Source organism: Poecilia reticulata, chromosome 7 (genome assembly GCF_904066995.2).
Source record: "Poecilia reticulata chromosome 7, P_reticulata-male-v2, whole genome shotgun sequence".
In the NCBI taxonomy this organism is placed as follows: domain Eukaryota; kingdom Metazoa; phylum Chordata; class Actinopteri; order Cyprinodontiformes; family Poeciliidae; genus Poecilia; species Poecilia reticulata.
Window position 1 is genome coordinate 5,472,472 of NC_088836.1, and position 8,660 is coordinate 5,481,131.

Consider the following 8,660-nt stretch of genomic DNA (forward strand, 5'->3'; position numbering starts at 1 on the left):
ATTTGTGAGCCTGCCTCTTTCTTTTACGGTAAATTAAAATTAATTTTAGATTTTTGTATAACTTGTTGTCAGGTTAACTTAGAAAGTGATCTGTTATTATTACAGATTTTCTAAACTACAAAAAAGTAACTGTTAGGGAAGTAACACTGCTGTTATGCCAGATTTACCAATACTTTATTTTGTTACATTTTTTACACAGTTACTCGATTAATCGTAAAAATAATCGATAGATTACTCGATTACTAAAATATTCATTTACAATAGCCCTAATTGTATAAATAAAATAGCATTTATAAAGGGATTGGGGGGATTAATGTCTTTCCTTCACTCCCTCCTCTTTCGCTTCCCCCACCCCTCTAACGATACGTCGAACCCCTTCTAATTATACTCTAGCCCCCCAGTCCGCAGATTAACGTCTCTCATTTGCCCCCTCCTACAGCCAGACCTCATCCCACTTCTTGCAATACTCTGTCCGTCCAGCCCCCAGCACTCAACGGTACGCTAGACCGGCCCCACCCTCTTCGACCCCTCACACTTCTAATGGTACACTACCCCCCTCAATGTCTCTCCTTTGCTCCCTCCTTCTTCGATTCCCCCACGCCCCCACCCCTCTAACGATATGTCAGCCCCCCACCTTCTCTCCTTCTTCGAACCCCTTCGAAGGTACTCTAACCCCCCAGTCCGCCACCGTTCCCTCGGCCCCCCATTCTGACTCTTCGGTACGCTCTTCCCACCTTGATCTGACTGTAACAGCGGATGACTAAAGGTTTCCGGTATTCTCAGATTGAAAACTTGTAAGCACTCTTAAGGCCATAATCATCCACACCCACAAGTTGTGAAGTTCTGCTGAAGAAACGCATCCAGGTTTGACACTTCTGACAATGTGTCACTCCGTTGGTGAGAAAAAATCCTCAAAACACCGATAGGCATGAGGACTGAGGCAAGCCCTGACTCGGAGGCAGGTCCTTTCTCAGAGGTCTGTCCTGACTCGGAGGCAGGTCAAGACTTAGAGGCGGTTCCTGCCTCGGAGGCGGGTCCAAACTCTGAGGCGGGTAGAGTCTCGGAGGCGGTTCCTGTCTCGGAGGCGGGTCCAAACTCTGAGGCGGATCCTGTCTCGGAGGCGGGTCCTGTCTCAGAGGTGGGTCCTGTCTCGGAGGCGGGTCCTGTCTCGGAGGCGGGTCCTGTCTCGGAGGCGGGTCTCGGAGCCGGGTCCTGTCTCGGAGGCGGGTCCTGTCTCGGAGGCGGGTCCAAACTCTGAGGCGGGTCCTGTCTCGGAGGCGGGTCCAAACTCTGAGGCGGTTCCTGTCTCGGAGGCGGGTCCAAACTCTGAGGCGGGTCCTGTCTCGGAGGCGGATCCAAACTCTTGAGGCGGGTCCTGTCTCGGAGGCGGGTCCAAACTCTGAAGCGGTTCCTGTCTCGGAGGCGGGTCCTGTCTCGGAGGCGGGTCCACACTCTGAGGCGGGTCCTGTCGCGGAGGCTGGTCCAAACACTGAGCCGGGTCCTGTCTCGGAGGCGGGTCCACACTCGGAGGCGGGTCCTGTCGCGGAGGCTGGTCCAAACACTGAGGCGGGTCCTGTCTCAGAGGCGGGTCCTGGCTCGGAGCCGGGTCCTGTCTCGGAGGCGGGTCCTGTCTCGGAGGCGGGTCCTGTCTCGGAGGCGGGTCCTGTCTCGGAGGCAGGTCCAGACTCGGAGGCGTGTCCTGACTCGGAGACCGGCCCTGACTCCTCCGAGTCATTACCGACCTCTGAGCAAACCAAACTTTGAGTACCAACTAAGCGTGGACTAAACACAGCGTTCGGTCCACTCTTGGTGGGTTCTTGCCTCTCTTCTTCCTCTGAAGCGTCTCCACAACACGCAGCCTTTTTGATGAGCCCCCATGCCTTTTGAAGAACGGTGTCTCGGAGAATGACTTTCCGCGGTCGTGCCAGGGTTCTTCGGAAGCATTGGACAACCTTGTAAATAACGATTGGGTTGTCGCTTTTGATCATTTTGAAGAGCAGTTCTCTAACTGCATCTTCATTTCCCCAGAGAAGTTGCAAGATGTCTCTGCAGATTTTTTTTCCCATTTTCTCAAAAAAGACGAAATCTATGTCCTTTACTTCTTTCCAGATTTTTGGAGCAAGCTTTCTCTGGACTGGTTCAGTGTGCTTCCTTTTGTAATGCCCATAGCTAGATCTGTAACTGGACTTGTAAATCAATCTCCATAGAATATTTTCCACCATAACTCTCCTTTCATCTTCGGTTCCTCGTCTGAAACCCATCCTGTTTGCGTCCTTCAAAAACTGTTCAGGGTCCATGGCTGCCTGAGTATAATCCTCACTCAGGCAGTTTTCATCTGCGTACAAGTCTTCAGTTGGAAAAAATATCTTTCTGAACTTAATTTTTGTAGACGCTAACATTTTCTCTTTAGGAACAGGATTCTCCAGGTGCTTTTTGAATTTCTCCACAATTACTTGGTGTCCTTCTGGGTGTTCAAGGAGTGCAATTAAATGCAGTCCACTGGCAAAGTGGAATGCATCTCTCGCAATACTCTGGAAAATCCTTTCTCCTAGCTCTTCTGACACCTCCGAGAGTACGTCCACGTTTAATTCTCCAGTTATTCTCAAAAGCAAGATCAAAATTTTGCTGTGTTGTTCCTGAAAGGTGTGTCTGACAAGATGCAGAGTTGGTCCATTTGCAGCCTTTTCAATCACTTCCCACAGAAGTTCACTTAGAAAGTTTCTCTTCTTGTAATCTGGGCTTCTTTGACCAGGATGAACTTTGTTGGACAATGTTTTTTTCACTTTTGTCCAAAAAGAAACCTTAGGCTTGACATCCATTTCTCTCTGTGGGCTTTCGTCGTTCATCTTTATTGAGCGGAGCTAAAACGTCCAAATGAATCTTGTGCTGACTGACTTAACTGATTTGTGTTAACTGATCAGAGAATTAACTGATCTGTTGGTGATGTCATGGCCTCTATGACATCACAGTCAACCTTAGAAGGGCCTCATGACACAGACATCATTTGAAGTCATGCTGATGACATCATTGTCAGCAGCATGGCAACTGGCAAAATAGAATCTGTGGGCACTAAATGCATTATTCTCTCAAGTCTGAACTGGGAGTGATTTGCGCAGCATAACAGGACGGCCAGGGAACCACTGGCCGTCCTGTGGCCAGTGGTTACAGTCCTGTTACGGCCAGTGGACGGCCAGTGGACCTACCCATTTTTATTTGTTATATGGGTTCTATCTCCTAACAGGCGTAGGGCAAAGTATCAATTGAACCTGCATTTAAACAGGATGGTTCAAACCTACAGAAGGATCAATTCCTCTCCTTGTTCATGCAGTTTGGCTAAAAATCAGAGCTATAAACAAAATGGCAGATCTCCAACGATATGCGCGACTCCATACTTTCAAAGATGGAGTTGGTGGTCCCACTACACCAGCTCTCTCTCTTCTATCACAATAATTTCCCTTCATCCCTGTTGAGGCTGTGCCCACCAATCAGTTCTGTTAATTGCAGTGCAGCAGTTAGGAACCCCACATGGCTCACATTATCTTTATTTACCGGCCTAATTGTCACAGTGATGGCCGCCCTGACTGGAGCTATGCAGCAGAGAAGACGGATGACTCGCTCAGTTGAAGCACAAGAAACCAGGGTGGCCTGACTGCATAGAGGCTTATAGGGCAGCAAATTACACAAACAAATAGAAATGGGAAGAATACATCCATAAGATTTTATAGACTAATTAGGAGTTTATTGCGATGAGGAAGGGCAGAAATAAAGGAAGATGATGATTGTAATTTAGCTATACTGTGGAGAAAGAAAAGGTTACTGGGGTAGAGAAATAATGTACCAGAACTTGGAAGGGAGCAAGAAGAGGAGCAAGTCGGGCGGTATGAAATCACTCGAGAAGGAAGAACCGAGAGCTGAAGCAGCTGACAATGAGGAAAAAGGCAGCTGACAGCTTCCACTTATGACTTCAATATTAATCTTCTCCAGCAGGAGTAGTATTCATATTTGCCTGCTGAACAGCCCCATAACAGGCCTATAGGTCTCTGTAGTACCACACACAAGTGCTTAAACACACACACATAGACACACACACAAGTGTATCCTCATATACTTTAAGTACCTTTGATTCCAGTCCTTTGTCCCACTGCTAATTTCAAGGTGCTTTGTCTTCTTCCTTCTATAGATTAGTGTGTAAGTTGGAGCCGCTTTTAGGACCCACTCTTAAAGAGACAGAACACTTCCTATATTTATCTAAAGGTGGACTTGGGAGAAATGATGGAGAAAGCTTTCATGGCTTTTATGTTAGCATGTTTCTATGTTTTTAAAAACAGATTGCGTTCTGCGTGGCAGAAAGTGTACTTCAGTAGATTTGACAATAACAATTTTTAATCTCTAGAGCAGCCTGGTAAAAACCAGGTCTTTGTCCCATGCTTTTCTTAATACAGTCTGTACAGACTGCTGAGACGCCATTGCTTGCTGGAAACAACTGGATCTGATTCTACAAAATCATGAAGATTTGTTTCGTGACATCTCTAGTTCGGCAACCGAATTCTGAAGCTTCACAACAGAGGATCGCAATAAGACGACCCCTATTGCTTGCTGCAGAGAGAGAAGTGCCAAACCGAACTACAGCCTGCAAACAATAAAATGTCTTAAACATTCCTGTTGCTCAGATTTTAATTTCTCAGTATTTGGAAGCATGACCAACATGAACTGAATGGCTTTGTTTGCTTCCTCCACTGCCATTGCCAAGCTACAACAATATGCAGAATACAGTTCTAAAACGGCGCATAAACTTGATGTGATCATTCTCAACTCCTGTCTGCTGACTGTCCAGGATAAAATGAAACCTGAGAAATTGATCAGTGGGACAGATCCCAGACAGAGCACCAGAAGGAAGATGAAAGTTGAATTGGTTAGGAAGATAATGCCCAGGCTACCCATCAGACAACTCTTGATGGAGGTGCAGATGACAGAAATTACATCACAAGGACTTCACAGTCCAGCAGACGGTACATCCAGCAGTTCCATCTGAACTCAGTGGGACAGCATGTGAACCTCGTTTTCCTCTGACAATTTCCCTTTCACTCCTGACACTTGGAAAAAGAGAAAGAAGAGCAAAGAAGAATTTCATAGGATAGTTTTGGACTACCATCCATAACATGGAGAATCCTATTTCAGTAGCTTAATATTTGTTCTTGCTTTGTATCTCAGTTTTAACACTGAGAAACACATACCAGCCTTTACTCAACAATCCCTTTCAGATCCTGTGTTACTTTTTACACTGGCGTTTGGGGCATCATTATTAGCCTGCAGTAAAGATTGATTCTTATAGCTTAGGTCACACTACATAGACCACATCTTTGACAAAGACATAGTTCCGTCTCTTGCCCAGGCTCTCTGAAGGCGTCTTCGTTTGGTTGTCTCCTCGTATCTCAGCCTGTCTCGTAACAAGCCGGATGAGCGGCCGCTTGCCCATTACTCTGCTAACTGCCTCCTCTGAAGCCCCGCGCAGCAGACTAACGCTGGTCGTTTATACCGCCCTGCCAGTCTCAGTCTCAGAGAGTGTGTGAACGTGTGCGTTACGTTTAGGGAGGGTTATCACAACTCTGGCTCAGAGGCATGTGTGCTACGGCGACTCTCCCGTGTGCCTCGCTAACGTCCTCTTCACCAGCAGCAGAGAAATCCTGCTTGGACTCTTTTTCTCTCTCTTTCCCTTCCATCCTTTTCTTTGCCCTTGCTAAATGCACCTATGAGCATTAACGTTATTGTGGCATCCTCGGGAAAGGGTTGCAGTTTCCTTTGGTTTGCGTGTCAGATGCTGTGACAACCACTCTGGGGGTTTTCACACTTATGAAAAGACCCACACAATCACACGCTCACACACGTCAGAGTGTGTGACAGAGCTGCCGGCTCCCTCCTGTCGCCTCATTTGTTTCTGCATCAGGCTGCTCTCTGAGGAGGCCTTGCTTCTGCCCTTGTCAGCAAACATCAGCCAGGCTGCTTTTTTTTCTGCTCCTCTCACTCTCTCTCTCTTTTTATCCTCATTCGTCGTCCACTTCTTTATTTCCCCCACTTTCCATCTCTCCGCACGTCGTCGTTTATTTCCCGCTATCTTCCCTCACATCCGTTCCAGTCCCTCCAGTCTGTCTTTTCAGTGTTCAGATACAGTATATCACTTCTTTATTAATCTCCCCGTCTCGCTATCTCTCCTCCCCGCTCTTGACTTTGTGTTTGTCGGTGTCAAAGCTGTTGACGGACAAGGATTCCGATAAACCTCCGGTGTGTAAAAAGGCACATCCGAACTGAGGTTTTTCCTTGTTTGAAGAAGCAGTACGGCGGATGTTGTGTGTGTCTGATCGAGTGCTGGATGTTGTTCCGTCCACAACAGAGCAGTTCGACTGTGAAGGAGGGTCAAGCCCAGCCAGAGCCTCTCCTAAGCTATACGCTAACACCGTGTGTGATTGAGTGATTGCATGTGAAGTGTACACCGAGCCGCATGATGAAGCGGTAAATTTCACTTCTCCTCCTCACCTCTCTGTTTCCCAGAACAATCACTGCCATTCAAAAGTCTACACTAACGCTAGCTGTGTTTCCATTACAAATGTGCACAAAACTTTGTCAATATTCCGCTATTGTCAAAAAGAAATGTAATTTTGATACGGCGATGTTTCCATTAAATAGAAAGCGGAATTCAAATCACACGTGAAGGAGTTTGCTCACATTGTACGTCATTTGAAAACATACTGCGCATTGATAATCCAACTTTTTCATTTTCTTCTTCGTGGTTTGTCACTGATGTGATGTGAAAACAGTGTTTTCATTGCAAATTTGCAAAAAAAAGCCAAATTTGATGCGACCAAAAAGCCCCACCTCATCCAAGCACAGAAGTTTTTTATATAATAACAGGTGTTCTTTTGAAATCAGCGAGTTCCCATTAAATGGATTTATTTCTAAAATGTCAAGTTGCGTAATTACACGGTCAGTGGAAAAACAGCTATTGAGTCTATGTGCAGCTTTTTTGCACCTTTTTTTCACATTTCATCACATACAACTTAAACTTCTGCTATTGGAATTGTATGTAATAAAATAGATCAACACAAAGAAGCATATGATTGTAAAGTGAGATTCCTGCCAGATATTTCTCCACTGGATTTAGCTCTGGACTTTGAATAGGCCATTCTAACACATGAATCCATTCCATTGCTCATCGCTGAGCATTATGGTGGAAATGAGCACTTCAGTGTTGTTGGCGCTACTCCTGCATGTATTCATTGTGCTGAAATTGTACCTGAGCCACCTTTTTTTGCCTAATGATGCTGCTGGCAACATGTTGGGGGTCAGAAAATGCGGTGTATCATCTCCTTCACACCGCAGCATGCTTTTGCAAAATTAGCAACATCACATTGTGAAATCTGTGTACAGTGAGCCGCTCTTGACGTTCAAAATGCAGAAATGCAGCAGGCAGGACCTTCAAAGTTTGTTTACAAACTATAGGTCACTTGCAAAAAAGTGATCTATATGAAAGTGTGTTTTGGGTGAAAACACCCTAAAGCAATGGGAAACACACTGTGGGACATTGTTAACATAAGAACATTAACATGGAGGAACTTAAGGGAAAAAATAGAGGAGCTTACTGCTGCAACCCTTTTACTGTTGATTATCTTGAATGAACTCAAAAAAAATTACAAGAGAAAATTTACTCAAAAAAAATCTAAAGCCATTAAAAATAAACATTGAAAGAATTTGATGTTTGAGCTGAAAATGCACTTATTACATAGTTGGCACAAATGTTTAATACCATAAATAGTGTTTATTGTACTTTACAATCATGCACATCTTTGTTCTGATATACCATACAATTTTAATAAAATACAATTGTGTGGTTATAATATGCAAGAAACTGACATACTCGAAGGAATGCGAATACTTTTGCAAGGCTCTGTACACAATCCTCCCTACTTACCTATCAGTCTGCAAAGTTTACGTGCACCAATGCTTTTTCTCCCCACCTCGCCTGCTCCTCCATGCAGAGCAACAAGACAAGCCGGTTATATCTCTTCTTCCTCGTAGAGCTCATTTATCATTATTATATATTAGGGCGTTACTGTCATAGTCCACTTTTTCATTGATTGATCATCTAAACCAGAAAATTTGGCAGTTGTTGCAGTTCTGTCCATTAAGTCGTTGTTTTGTTCTGTAGAGGAGGGTTACAGTGCAAGACAGTAAAGATTGTATTCAAATAAGCCGAACAGGCAGGGAGGTCGATGCGACGCAGACGTTGGAGAGGTGTCTGCTGTGGGAAACCTAAAGGAAGTTACCTCAGACCAGTCCGTCTGGCTCCAACAACCATGCCACATTCAAAGTCACTTAAATGACCTTTCTTCCCCATTCTGATGCTTGGTTTGAACTGCAGGAGATCAGCAATGACTGCATGCCTAAATGCATCGAGTTGCTGCCATGTGATTGGCTGATTGGACATTTGCGTTAATGAGCAGTTGGACAGGTGTACCTAATAAAGTGGCCGGTGAGTGTAGGAGCAAATATTAAGTTTTACATGTAGTAAGATGGACCTGTGGCTGAGGTAATACTCAGTATTTAGCATTCAGCAGCAGGATGAGTTGGGTTTGCGACTATATCTAAATGTGTGTATTTTGCATACC